Here is a 15,494-nt window from a genome sequence, read left to right as displayed (position 1 = left end):
GGTGTTTAAATAAAGATAAAAAATTTGGTAAACAAATAACAGTCAAATGCACTAGAACCTGAGAGTCAATCTATTGAATTGAATTGATCAAGTGGGATGTGGGTGAAAGGGAACCTTGGGCAGTAGCAGAAAGAAGCTGACACAATGGTGGTGGTAGGTACGGTGTAGCAACATTAAATGCCTGGAATTTTATGTATTTGTTTAATTTGTGTTTAATTCATAAACAGTATTGTAAGATGGTTGCTATAATAAAAGCTGGAAGAAAAAAATAATGCTAATAACTAATTGGGAATCAAAAAGTGATTCAATCAAGTAGGAAGAGGGCAGGGACTGCCTAACTTTTCCCTTGCTACTATCTCACTTTTAGCTGGGTGCTTGATCAATGACTAAACTAAAATGTTCCCAGGTAAGTCCCTAGGTTTCATGGGCTAGCATTATTGTCCAACTGTCCCTTGTAGACAAAGAACAGATGAAGTCTCAACTCATTTCCCCAAAAGATTTGAGCAATGGGACTGGAGCAATAGCACAGTGGTGGGACATTTGCCTTGCACATGGACAACCTAGGATGGATATGGGTTTGATCACCAGTATTTCATATGGTCCCCTGGGCTTACTAGGAGCGATTTCTGAGCCTAGAGCCAGGAGTAACCCCTGAGTAGAGCCAGATGTGGCCCAAAAGCCCAAATAAATTAATTTAATTTAATAATTAAATATTTAATAGGCATATACCCTAGCAACACAAAAATACAATACAAAAATAATCTTCCTCACACCAATATTCATTACAGCAATATTTACAATAGCTAGACTCTGGAAACAACCAAGATGCCCTTCAACAGAAGAATGGCTAAAGAAACTGTGGTAGATATACACAATGGAATATTATGCAGCTATCAGGAGAGATGAAGTCATAAAATTTTCCTATACATGGATGTAATGGAATATATTATGCTGAGTGAAAGAAACCAGAGGGAGAGAGATAGACACAGAATAGTCTCACTGATCTGTGGGTTTTAAGAAAAACAAAAGATATTATTGTAATAAAGCCCAAAGACAACAGAGATGAGAGCTGGAAGAACTGACCCTTCATGTGAAGCTCACCACAAAGAGTGGTGAGTGTAGTTAGAGAGATGACTACACTATCATGACCATGCGAATGAGTGAGAGAAGTAGAATGCCGGTCTTGAATACAGGCAGGGGTGGGGATGTAGGGAGGGCATTGGTGTTGGGAATTTGCACTGGTGAAGGAGGGTGTTCTTTTTATGACTGAAACCCAACTACAATCATGTATACAATCATGGTGCTTAAATAAAGAAAACTAAAATAAATATTTGAGCAATAAAACACTACCAAATTTTCAACCACTTTCTACCCAAATATTGCTGAGATTTTGGGGTTTGTTTGTTTGTTTTTGTTTTTGTTTATGGGCCACACCTGTTGACGCTCAGGGGTTACTTCTGGCTATGCACTCAAAAATTGCTCCTGGTTCAGGGGGACCATATGGGAAGCTGGGGATTGAACCCAGGTCTGTTCTGGGCAACCGAGTGTAATCACTCTGGCCTCTGCTGAGATTTTGTGTTTTTTGGGGGGTTTTTTGTTGTTGTTGTTTTGTTTTTGGGCCACACCCAGCGTTGCTCAGGGGTTACTCCTGGCTGTCTGCTCAGAAATAGCTCCTGGCAGGCATGGGGGACCATATAGGACACCGGGATTCGAACCAACCACCTTTGGTCCTGGATCAGCTGCTTGCAAGGCAAACACGCTGTGCTATCTCTCCGGCCCGTTGTTTTATTTTTTTTATTTTTTTGCATAAGACCTGACAGTGCCTGGAGGGGCCACTACCACCTCTGTGTTCAGAGAGAATGTACAGTACTAGGAACCAAACCCAGCATGCAGAGAATGTGCTCAGTCCACTGAGCTCTCTCCAGCTCCATTTCTAATATATTTAAATAAGACATTCGCATAACAGAACAATGAGTGACACTTGTACCTAGAAAGTTGTACCTACTTTCTAAAAATATAAAAACGTTATGCAACGTTCTCACCTCTTTAGTGGGGTTGTTTAAAGATTAAATTAAGTTTCCAATACGTCAGCTCTGGTTTTAATCATCTTGGAGGTTAAAAATTATGTCAGTGGCCAGACAAAAATAATACCACTTGACCTGTGAAACTAGGTGGGGAAAAGATTAGTGAAACTGTATTTGTAGAACTGTATAAGAGAGTAGAGCTAACTCCAGTCTCTTATCCTCTTGTGAAGAGGATAAGTGATGTCATTCTTTGTTTTGTTTTGTTTGGTTTTGGGTTTGGGTTTATTTTGGGGTCACACCCGGCAGCGCTCAGGAGTTTCTCCTGGCTCTACGCTCAGATATCACTCCTGGCAGGCATGGGGGACCATATGGGATGGCGAGATTTGAACCATCGTCCTTCTGCATGCAAGGCAAATGCTTTACCTCCATGCTATTTCTCCATCCCCTGATGTCATTCTTTTAAATTTTTTTTTTTTTCAAAAATTTAAAGTTTGTTTAGAGAGACCAGAGAGAGAGTACAGCAAGTTGGGTATGCGGCTGATCAGGGTTTGACCAGGCACCCATATGATCCCTGAGACTTTCCAGGAAGAATCCCAGAGTCCAGATCTAGGAGTAAGTTTTGAAAACTGCCCTGGCAGAGTGTGACTGAAAAAATTAAAATATATTTTAAAAAGTAAAGTATTTTTAAGCCTATGGTCAAGTATTTTTTCATAAATACCTGTTTAAATGATTTCATAAATCAATCTCAGTAAGTAATGCCATAAAATAGTTAAGAATCAGACCTGTCACAAGAAACTCTCAAGGCCAGAGGCAAGTGGTGGGACATAGTGACAAAACTCATGAGCAAGAGAAGTAGAATGCCTGTCTCGAATACAAGCAGGGGTGGTGGGAGGGGGGCATTGGTGGTAGGAATGTTGCACTGGTGAAGGGTGGTGTTCTTTTTGTGACTGAAATCCAATTATAGTCATGTTTGTAACTACAAAAATAAAATAAAATAATAAAACTGAAAAAATATTTTAAAAATTCATTTGTGGGGCCGGGCGGTGGCGCTAAAGGTAAGGTGCCTGCCTTGCCTGCGCTTGGACTGACCGAGGTTCGATCCCCCGGTGTCCCATATGGTCCCCCAAGCCAGGAGCAACTTCTGAGCACATAGCCAGGAGTAACCCCTGAGCATTACCGGGTGTGGCCCAAAAACCAAAAAAAAAAAAAAAAAAATTCATTTGCAAAAGAATAGTTAAAAATTAAATGAAGGGAATTATGGACTTTATTTGAATTGATTGAGAATACTTTGCTTTGGCTTGGTTTGGGGGCCACACTGGGTGATTTTTGAGCTTATTCCTCGCTGTGCTCAGGGATCATACCTGGTTGTGTTCCAGGAAGCACATGAGGTACCAGGGAGCTAACCAAAGTTGGTCATGTGCAGTTAAAGGACTCTGTTGTGGCCTCAACCCCCCATTCTAACCAGGTAACTTGATCTTACCTGCAAGACCCCGCCCATTCCTGGGAGGAGTCTGGGAAAGGTTAGATAAGGCTTTGATCAGAGAGGATTAGGGTCTTTTGGCCCTTTTGGTCTTTGGCCAGGATGGAGAGGAATTGGCATTTACCTGGATGGAGAGCTATGGCTGAGGGAGAAGCGAGAATGCAGGGCAGAATTCGTAAATGGTTAGCAGCCACATCTGATGGCCAGGGCAATAAAGATGTTATCTCTCTGGAAGCCTGCCTGTGAGTGAGTTCAATACCCATCCCTTTCCTGGACCCAAACCTGCTGGTTAATGGGGGATGGAGTCACTTGGCCGGGCCTAAGGACAAAGGCCTTCATCCACCATTCTAGGCCATCATAAGGGCTGGTTTGCAACACTGTCAGCTGTACTATTGCTCCAACCCTGAAAACAATGTATTTGAAGATCATTCAAAGATGCTGAAAGATGTTTATGCTAGAAAAGCACATAAATCTTTTTTGTTATTGTAATTTTAATATATTGAAAGAAATTAGAAAATTTAAAACTGTGAGGAATTAAATATTTCCCCTTCTTATTCTTTGCTATTTTAATTTTATTTTTAGTAACTCAAGTTTTATTTTAATTTTGAATTTTTCTTAAGGCACCATTATTATTATTATTTATTATTACTTTGGTTACCCACTTTCTTGGGTAACGCTAAGTGATTTTAACATCCAACTTATTTTGCTAGTCTGCTACATCCATGTTAACTAATAACTTAAAGGTTTTCATTGATATACCTAGAATTCATGTTGAGATCAGGTATCATTTTATACTCATTGAAAATTTACAGGGCCAGAGAGATAGCACAGCAGTTGGGCATTTGCCTTGCACACAGCCAATTCAGGAGGGATGGTGGTTCAAATCCCAGCATCCATATGGTTCCCTGTGCCTGCCAGGAGCAATTTCTGGGCGCAGAGCCAGGAGTAACCCCTGAGACCAGCCGGATGTGACCCAAAAACAAAAAAGAAGAAGAAGAAGAAGAAGAAGAAGAAGAAGAAGAAGAAGAAGAAAGAAAATTTGAGTTTATTTTTCTGTAAAACACCCAAATAGGATTTTGACATATTTATAGTGGGCTTTTAAGTAATTAAAAAATTAAGTAATAATTTATTGTTTTATTAGTTCATTAGTCTTCTTTAAAATAATATTTAATTATATATGATACAAACATCTTTTTATCAGTTCATGGTATATATCTTTTTTTTTTTTTTTTTTTTTTTTTTGGTTTTTGGGCCACACCCTGTGACGCTCAGGGGTTACTCCTGGCTATGCGCTCAGAAGTTGCTCCTGGCTTCTTGGGGGACCATATGGGACGCGGGGGGATCGAACCACGGTCCGTCCTAGGCTAGCGCAGGCAAGGCAGGCACCTTACCTCCAGCGCCACCGCCTGGCCCCTATATATCTTTTTTTGAGCTCACAACCAGTGGTGCTCAGGGGTTACTCCTGGCTCTGCTCAGAATCGCTCCTGTCAGGCTTGAGAAACTATATGGGATGCCGAGGATCAAACCACCATCCATTCTGGATCAGCTGGGGTGCAAGGCAAATGCCCTACTGCTGTGCTATCTCTTCGGCCCCTATTGATATATATCTTATGTCTCTTTTTGCATTGATAATGTCAACTCTATCTATACAGATAGAGACTTCCAGCTTAGGAAGAGGAACTTCCAAGCTGATCAAGTTTTGTTTTACTATCTCAGCACAAAGATATTATTAAAATAGAATTTGAATCTAGATGGTTAGACAGACCCTAACAGCAGACTCTCCACACTGCAGGGAAAAATTGCAGTTTCAGCTCTCACTCGGGCTTTAAATGCAGGAGTTCTTGCCAATCCTATACCCTCAAGAATTCCCTTACTTTTACAACCAGCTTGGTTATGCATATTTTATGTAGCCATTTTAGGCATGTTAGAATTGAAGCTGTTTCTAATCTATTATGTTGCTGGAATTAAAGTTTATTGTCTAATTTCTTATATTTTAACATATATTGCTTCAGCATATTCTTCCAGCGGGCATGTGTTGGCAACAGCTGGCCTTGGTTTCATTTAAGAAATGAATGTGCCAAAGCTCTTTTAAAGCAATTAGTACTGCTGAGTTGAATTCAGGCAAAGATGCCAATGAAAATAAAATTGAGACTAAAATTTAAAGAAAAGAGACAGAAGGGAGAAGTTGAGGTGGGAGGAGAGATTATATGAGGAGATGTATGCTAATTTAGGATCCTAGAGAGCAATCTTTTGAGTCAGACACACTTGGTTTGAAATATAATTTCGTCTTTTTAATGACTAACTGTATAAATTCTCACATTGATGCCAGCTATCCTACCTGTAAAAATAGGACAATCAATACCTAAATTTGTAACAGGAAGGAAAATTAATCATTTAAAATAGAAACATCATCAAAGTTTGCATTCTAACAGAGTGGCGAAGTTAGAGTTAGTGGCAAAAGTTAGAGATGATGTTTTGTTTTGGAAAAATATCTTGGTCATCTTTGACTATTAAAATTGGAGCCCCTTTCTTAGCCTTTAGGGGTCTTTCTGAAACTCATAAAATGAGGGTGATGGAGAGTTTGTTAAGTATAACAGTGAATGAGGAATGCATTTTTATGCATAATTGGAAAGTTGAGGTCCCAAGAAGTGTAAAGGAAAATCGAGGGGGAAAAAACCTCAAGAATAATGTTTATTGTAGAAATTGAGAGTAGGAAGTGAATTTTAGGGTAGTGCTTAGGATAATGATGTCTCCTGTTTAATGTCACCTCTGTTGTACTATCCTCTCCTACCATCACTCTAAACCTTTGAAAGAGAAGTTCATAGTAGACTGGCAATAATTCCTGTGAGGATATGAAGTATTTTGAATGTTTCTGTTTTTTTTTTTTTTTTTTTTTTGGGCGGGGGCATGCTCAGTGATGCTCAGAGCTCTGAATTTAAGAATCACACCTGGGTACTGACTTCAGGTCTGAGCATCTCAGCAAGTCCAGTCACTCTGAGGTCTGAGCACCAAGCCAAATTATGACCCTGAAGGCTTACATTCTGAACAAAGGAAAAACTGGCTCCTGTGAGACCCACCCAGTTCACTGCACCAGGCAATGCAGAGTTTGCTGAGGGAGAAGGAAGGAGATGCAGGAGGGGCTTGATTTATGCTACAAGATTCAGAAATTCTGGACTTGGTGGTGTTATATTGATGGCAGTAGTGTGGGCTCATCAAGATTCAATGGAGGGGTCTGTGAAGTGGCACTAGAGGTAAGGTGTCTGCCTTGCAACTCTGGTTCGATCCCCCAGCGTCCCATATAGTCCCCCCAAGCCAGGGGCAATTTCAGAGCGCTTAGCCAGGAGTAACCCCTGAGCATCAAACGGGTGTGGCCCCAAAAAGCAAAAAAAAAAAAAAAGTAGGAGAGGGGCCAGAGTGGTGGTGCAAGCAGTAGGGTGTTTGCCTTGCACACACTTAGGTATGTCAGCAAGAGGTAACAGTATCTATGAAAGTAATGCCCAGTGATGAACTTTTTAGTTTGTGTTTAATAATTACTGCAAATGTGCTTTATGAAAAATTTCAAAATTACTTAAGGCAATTCTGAAAAGTATAAATCCTTTACCAGAAAATATAAACTGTTTCGTGAACACATCTAAAGAGCTCACATGATCACTCATGAAATTAAAAACACCGCTACATGAGCCAGAGTAGTGGCGTAGCATTGAGCGTTTACATTGCAGCACTAGGCTTACCTAGGATGGACAGTGGGTTCGATCCCCAGAGTCTCATATGGTTTCCCAAGACAGGAGTGATTTCTGAGCACATAGCTAGGAGTAACCCCTGAGGGTCACTGGGTGTGCCCCCCCACCAAAAAAAAAATACCACTACACATCTAACCACAGAAACCTAACAGCAACAACAGTGATTGCGAAGAGCTTTTACTGGAACTACAAAGACAGACTTTGAGGTTAGACAATTTAGCATACCTGGAGTCTGTAGTTGGCTTATGCCAGGATACTTCATGTGTAAGGTCTCCCTGTTTTTAGGCCAAAGGCTTTTTCTATGCAAACAACAACAACAACAACTGCCACACACACACACACACACACACACACACACATACACACACCTTTTTTATTGCATCTTTTTATCTCATCTTTAAAAACAGAGCGTACTAAACCCTCTGCTATTGTAGTAATGACTTTATTGGAGATACAATAATTTTCACAAATATACCTGACTACTGAACTTTTTTTTTCTTCTCTCCCATTTTATTTATTTATTTAGGGTCACACACGGTGGTGCTTCAGTGGTTACTCTTGGCTCTGCCTTCAGAAATTGCTCCTGGCAGTCACAGTGGACCATATGGGAGGTATGCCTGGATTTGAACCGGGGTTCGTCCTGGATCAGCTGCGTGTAAGGCAAACGTGGTACACTTCTGTATTTTTTTGGCTTCATTTCCCATTTTATGTTTTAGCTTTTTTTTCTATATTCTTTTTTTTTGGGGGGGGATCACACCCGGCAGCGCTCAGGGGTTACTCTTGGCTCTATGCTCAAAAATCGCTCCTGGCAGGCTCGGGGGACCATATGGAATGCCGGGATTCAAACCACGGTCTTTCTGCATGCAAGGCAAACACATTACCTCCATGCTATCTCTCCGGCCCTTTTATTTATTTTTTTTCAATAAATTTGCTTTCAAAATTTATTTTGAAATAAATGTATTATTGTCAGTTATGTCAACTAAGTGATGCATTTTTTTTAAATAAAAAGAATTCAAAAAATACCACTATACATTCACTGTCGCCATAATGATATTAAAAAATCTGCCATTTTGGGGCCAGAGAGATAGCATGGAAGTAAGGCATTTGCCTTGCGTGCAGAAGGATGGTGGTTCGAATCCCGGCACCCATATGGTCCCCTGTACCTGCCAGGGGCGATTTCTGAGCATAGAGCCAGAAGTAACCCCTGAGCACTGCCGAGTGTGACCCAAAAGCCAAAAAAAAAAAAAAAAAAAAAAAGAAAAATCTGCCATTTCAAATATAGCAGGACTATGAAATACCTTGTTACACAGATAGCTATTTTGAAACCAATCAAGTAAATAACAATTAAATATAAATGAGCCAAACATACCATTTAAAAGGAAGAGGTTCCTTAACTTTTTTTTTTTTTAAAGAAGGTCCTCCCTGGGGCCAGAGTGATAGTACAGTGGGTAGGTTATTTGCCTTGTATGCAGTTGACCTGGATTCAATCCCCACATCTCATATAGTCCCCTGAACACTGACAAGACTAATTCCTGAGCATAGGGTCAGGAGTAAATCCTAAGCACCACTGGGTGTGGCCCCAACATGTAAAACAAAAAACAGCAAGACCCAACTATATATATTTAATATGAAATTAAAGGGGTTGGAGATAGTAAAAGTAGGTAAAGCACTTGCCCTGCATGCAACTGCCTCACGTTCAATCCCTGGCATCCCATATGTCCCCACAAGTCTGCCAGAAGTGATTCCTGAATGCAGAGACAGATGCATTCTGAGCATCACTGGGTGTAACCCCCAAATAAAAAAAAATACCTAAGCAATTGAAAATAAAATTAGCTAACAAGGGCCCGGACAGATAGTACAACGGCATTTGCCTTGCAAGCAGCCGATCCAGGACCTAAGGTGGTTGGTTCAAATCCCGGTGTCCCATATGGTCCCCCGTGCCTGCCAGGAGCTATTTCTGAGCAGACAGCCAGGAGTAACCTCTGAACAGACAGCCAGGAGTAACCCCTGAGCACTGCTGGGTGTGGCCCAAAAACAAAACAAAAAAAACAAAAAACATTAGCTAACAAGATACAAACTAGGATAACTAGAAGGACCAACATTATCATTTTCCAGGAATTAAGTTTTCTAAAATGTTAGATTTCTGTCCTGAACATTGACGTTAATAATACTGTATGGTGTGACCTGTTCAAATTATCAAAAAACAAAACAAAAATACCTACTTTAAATGCTTATGTACTTAATAACAGGCCTTCAAGATACAGGGGGCCAAAAAATTGCACACATCAAAACTGACAGATTACGTAATAGTTTGGAATTTTTTATTTGGGGGTCACATCTGGCTATGCTCCAGGCTTATTAATATTTCTGCACTTGGTCTTTTATCTTCTGATTTATTTCACTCAACGTGAAATTTCTAGTTTCAATCAGGTTGCAGCAAATTGCATGCTTTCAACATTCCTTGCAGCTGCATAGTATTCTACTGAGTATATATGTATGTACATATCCGTATTTATGTATATATAGGGGTATATGTATGTATATATATCATCTTCATATCCATTCATCTGTGGTTGGACACCTAGGTTGAGCTAAGTGCAGCAATGAATTAACTTAGGGCAGTAATTATAATAAGATGCATGTGTCCCTTTAAATGAATGCTTTTAATTCCTGGGGGTAAACACCCAAAAATGGAATTTCTGGGTCATGTGACAGCTCAATTCTATTTTTACTGAGGACTCTCCATACCATTTTCCACAGGGGATGAACCAGACATTCTCACCAGTTACTTTTTGACCACATCCCCACCAGCACAAATTATTCCTACTATTTTTGATATATGACAGTTTCACTGGTGTCAAATAATTTTTAATAAAATTAAAATATAATGCAGATACTCTGTACAATATTTGGGACAGTCAACTGTTATATGACACATGCCTATATCTGTATAGACATGTGTCGCATAAACTATAGGATATTGCCAACCTTTTCTGTCAATGGATAGGTGGTAAAAGACTTTATGGCTTTGTTGGCTATTCCATTTTTCTTTAAATAATAAACCTACACTTAACACCAGAGAGAAAGTGCTGGGATAAATTAAGGTAGTTCATTGTCTTGCAGCCCACAGGCCCTGGTTCAATCTCCGGCATTCTGTATGGTCACTGCCAGGGGTCACATCTGGGCAAAGCAGGAGGAATAGCTGCTGAGTACTTCAGGTGTGGCTTAAGCCTCCTCCCTCTCCCCTCAAAATAACTATGGGCATGAGGGATAGTACAGTGAATAAGACATTTGCTTTTCATGCAACAGGCCTGGCTTCTATCGCAGACACCACATATGGTCTCCTGAGCAACACTAATAGTGATTCCTGAGAAGAGAGTTGTAACCCCTGAGCTCCCCCCAACATTATTTTTGAACTGTTAACACCATTTTCTATTCATTGGTATAAAAAAATAGTGGTGTGAATTCAGCCCTTGATTTTTTTATTTTACACTATGAAATATTCTCTGGGATATAAAACCTCAAATAGGTCCAAGTGGTCTTTGTGACTTTCTGGCATTCCCAGAAAATTCTGTGGAGCCTGCAGTATCCTCGTAGGCAGAATTTTAGTAGGCAGTATGAATTCTCACCATGGTACTAAGTATTCCAAAATCTAATGGTCCTACAAAAGGTCTCCTTTACAAGGTATGTCACTGTCACATGATCAGTGCCTAAAGTCTGTACTTAGAGCAGTTCCATTCAAATCCTAGTTGGGCTGCCATTCCACTGTGAGCAACCTAAGATGATCCCCAGAGTAAAATAAATGCTGCTTGTACTCTGCAAATTGGTTAAGAAGAAATGAAAAGAACTTGCCTGCCTTGGAAGGATCTAATGGGATATAGCATTTGGACTGGTCAGACGCTGCTTCCAGGGACAAGCTCAAGGGAACAAGTAGGTTCTAAGAGAGGGGTTCAAGTACATGGTCAGCACCGAGGTTCCAGGTCATAAATACAGCTCGAGGATCTATGTTTGTCCCAGACCCTAGATCTATCTCTGGAGATCCCAGAAGGCTGAAATGAACAGCCAGGATCACAGTTCACTGGACGGTGAGTGTGGGGAGCTTGTGCCTAAGCAGGATGAACAAGTCATCCTGGTGCAGCCCCATAAGAGAGAGAGAGAGAGCACCATCTGGCCTGGGAGACCTCTTCTTTCTTAGAGTCAGAGCACCTGAGATCCAATCCATGAGGAGTATACCCACTCTGAATAGAAACAGCATCATCAGTCAGAATAAACAGGCGCCAGAAGACACATCTGCCTTTCTCTGCCTTGGGTCAGCTGCCATGCCTGGCACCTAAGCAGAACTATGGCCATAGAATGGTGCCAAAGCAACACAGGTGCATTAAAGATGCTTCCATTCCCACCATTATCCAAATTTTTCAAATGGTCCACATTCATCCAACCCAGTTAGCCAGGTCCAGAGCCCTTTATTTCTACCTACTCAGAGTTCCTGATTCTTACCTCCAGAATTACCCTATTGCAGAAAGTTCGACTTAGATATACCCCTTAGATATCCCAACTTGGCAGTTCTTGGAACTGCCCCTTAGGTACCCACTGTAATGACTGTTGGGCGAGGACACAACCCTTGGACACAACCCTGTCATCCAGATATAAAGGAAAAACTTGGACATTAAGGGTCAGGTTCAATAAAAATAAATATGCTGAGGTTAGTGCTGGTCTGTGGGATAGGGGGCAGAGATAAAGCATAGGAAAAATGCTGCCTGCTCTGTTAGCTATTCCCTTTTCTTTCTTCTTTGAATCCAGGCCTTACCTAGGCATGTCTGGCAGGTGAATTTCCATCTAACCCTCTTCCTTCCCACTTTCTGAACCCCCAAGACAGTGCAGCTGGCCTCAGACACCTTTTCTCTTCTCAGTCCCCAGCGGGAGGTGGCTACATGTTGGCATCCCTGTGTGGACATGAGGACCACCCAGCTGCTGGGCCCCACCTAGCAGCCCTCGGCTCCTGCAAGACAGTCTAATGAGGAATGGCATGGATGAGCAATGTAGTAGAGGACAACAGAAGCATGCCAGGAATGTCTAGGAATGTCTAGGCCCTTTGGGAAGTAGCATTATCTCCACTGTTGAATGCAATTCCATGTCTAGAGTACCCTCATCTCTTCTTATGTATGGAGAGATGACTTGGATCTCATCTGGCCAGTAAATGCATTTGTCCAGCCCCCTGTCAGACACCTCAGGGAGCCCAGAATGGCAGAGTGAAGTACTGTGTATTCGACTGGTTCAGTGAACCCAGGATCACCTAGTCCTAAGCCCAAGCAGTGCCATGGGAGAAAACAGTATGTTTCAAAAATATATGTCCTTTGAGAAAACCAGAACATCAGGGACAGATTCAGATCCTTTTTAATGGGAGGCAATAATCCCATACTATTTTAGGAAGAACTTTCTAGTTTCACATTTCATCAGACTAAAAGGAGCCTACTCTCGCAAAATATCCTTTTAACTTGGTCAAAAGGGTAAAAAGGAAGCCAAGTCCTCTGACGAAATACCTGTGATTCAGGCACTTTTGTTTCTAAGAATCATAACTGCTGTCGTACTGCAATTGTTTTCCAAGCCAACCCAACCCTCACTCAAGATGCTAGCTTACAAGCCATTGTTTCATTTCCTTCTCAACAGTGAAGGGTCCATAGCTCCCTCTAGAAGAGCACCCATACCATAAGTGAACTTCTCTCTGCTAGAAAGAGGCTTGACCCATACCCATCATGTCCAACAAACAACGTTTTGCATCCTAGAGCACAATGGAGGCCCAACACCTCTTGATGCTTTTGTATATGTCCTTGAAGTCTGGGTTCAGCTGAGGCTGGTCCAAGGTCAGTGCACTGGATTGAGAAGTTCTGCTGTGGAAGAAAGAAACATACCAATCAGCTATGGGCAGTCTGTTATCAATAGTTAGCTGGGAAGATCTCAAGACCAGGCTCAGAACTAGCAGAAGTTCTCTTCCCTTTGCTGCCTACTCTTTGAACCCATTGTCTGTTTTGTTTTGCCTTGAAGTTACATCTGATGGTACTCAGGGTATTCCTGGCTCTACATTCAAGGATAATTCCTGGTGGTGCTCCAGGAACCAAGTGAGGTGTCAGGAATCAAACCTAGTTTAGCAATATGCAAGACCAGTGCCTAATCTGCTGTTTTATATTTCAGACCCCTGGTCCAACTGTCTTTTTTTTTTAACTTTATTTATTTATTTATTGGTTTTGGAGCCATACCCAGTGGTGCTCAGGGCTACTCTCACTCCTGACTCTGCACTCAGAAATCGCCCCTGACAGGCTGGGGAGCAAATGGGATGCCAGGTATCTAACCAGGTCCCTCTAGAGTCAGCCACATGCAAGATAAATGCCCTACCACTATGGTATATCTCAGGTCCCTGGTTCAGTTGTCTTAATGCCTTCTTGATGTTTATTTGCTCTCTGCCCCTATATCTGTCTTCTCTCACAAATCTATGCAGAACTTAGTTCTATGAATAGCAATAGGATAAGCCAGACTTTACTTTTCCATATAATGGGGTTCAGTTTTAGGGGTAACTAAATGGCCATAGACTTCAGGATCTCATGTCTGCCTGCTTTGGTTTGAAAAGCAGCAGCACAGCAGGAAGAGAAATGGAGGGAAGGAAGTAACCTGTCCTTGCCACTTCCCTCTGTCCTTCTCCCCACTCCCATCTGATCAATTGACTCCCTGCTGTGTGTGCAAAGAACACACTTCACTGTTACTGTTGTGGATGCCTTGAGCCATGAGGTGAGGTGTTTAAATCAGGCAGATCCTGCAACCACCTCTCATGCCATTGTCTGTCCAGGACCCTGGGAGAAGACAAGTTAGAGAGCAGAATGGCTTCCTACAAGGCTCCATCAGAAGAGATGTGCCTTATTGAGATGTGCTTACAACAGACCTTGCTTTACACCTTTGGAAGAAACCTTTGGAAGGGCCCTCTGGGACCAGTGGAGACATCTGAATTGAATAGTCGATACAAGTGTTCATTCTTGTGACCACGTTGCTTGAGACCACAAAAACTGGTGACACAGAAAACACATGTTGACTAATATCATAGCCTCGAAGTTAAGTACTTGATCTAAAGAAGCTGGACCAAGTCCTCCTGAAGGCCAGAGTAAAGTTCTACAACCAAAAGGCTAGTTTACCAAACTGGTTCCATTATGTGCAGAACACTTACTGGCTTCCAGAAGGGATGATATGGGGATGAAGCCCACAGGCAGCTGGTGCCATTTGTGGCCTTGGTATTTCAAGGTGACCTCAGAGGACAGAATGCTCACACCTTTCTGAGATGGTCTCTCCATTCCCAGGGCTTGGAGAGATGCTTAGAATGTCTGGTGTGTTGTGTATGTAAACATTTTATGGGATTATTATGCTACTGATCCTACCCTGATCCGGTGATTGTGCCCTACCCTAGGGTGTGACCTGGCATTCTGCCCCCACCAAGTATCAGGGTGATACCTGATTCTGCTTCCACCATTGGGTGGTATCTGATTCTGGGGGATAAAAACAAGGGTATGTGGAAGGCAAGAGGCTTTTTTGCTGGAACTGAGGCTGAGACTTTGGACTTCAGTCTTGTCCACCGAATAAAGCTAATATTTCCACAAGCCTGACTGTCTGCGAGCTGTTTACCCGCCGTTTCACCTCAGAACCGTCGGCTGGACAGGGTGGCAGACGCGTGCTCCGAGCTGGAGGGGAAAGACCTCATCCTCCATCCCTCCATCAGTCAACCTCTTCAGGGGCTGACTTGCAACAGTGGTGCAGGTGATAGCCACATCCCATGGTGCGCTGGGAGAAAGAAGGAACAAGAGAGAAACGGTCAAGGGTCATTCTTGGAGGCAGCAGCCCAAAAGGAAGCATCCTCGCCCCGCCTTTTGTGGCCCTGACCCTCTAGGTCTCCTCCTAATCGGGACACTTGCCCTGCCTAAGCCCTCCCCACCTCCATCCTCTTTCTACCTGCCAGCACCTTATTATGTGAGTGGGGAAACAGCTACTTGATTTTCCCGTCCCAGGAGCCAGGCAAAGAAGGCTGCAGAGCAGTCCCAGTCTTCTCCGTGCCAGGGGCACTTCTAAGTCAAACACACCCTCTGCTATGCCTTCCCTCCTGCTCGAAGCTCTGAAAGAGGAAGGCCAGTTGGGCTTGAACAGTTGGGCCTTGGCAGTTGCCCTTGGTTACTTACTGTGCGGGCGCGTGGGCTCCCCAGCCATAGTCATGGCGAC

The sequence above is a fragment of the Suncus etruscus genome, chromosome 14 (genome assembly GCF_024139225.1).
Source record: "Suncus etruscus isolate mSunEtr1 chromosome 14, mSunEtr1.pri.cur, whole genome shotgun sequence".
Classification (NCBI taxonomy): domain Eukaryota; kingdom Metazoa; phylum Chordata; class Mammalia; order Eulipotyphla; family Soricidae; genus Suncus; species Suncus etruscus.
The sequence above is the reverse complement of the archived record's forward strand: the minus strand, read 5'-3'. Positions refer to the sequence as shown.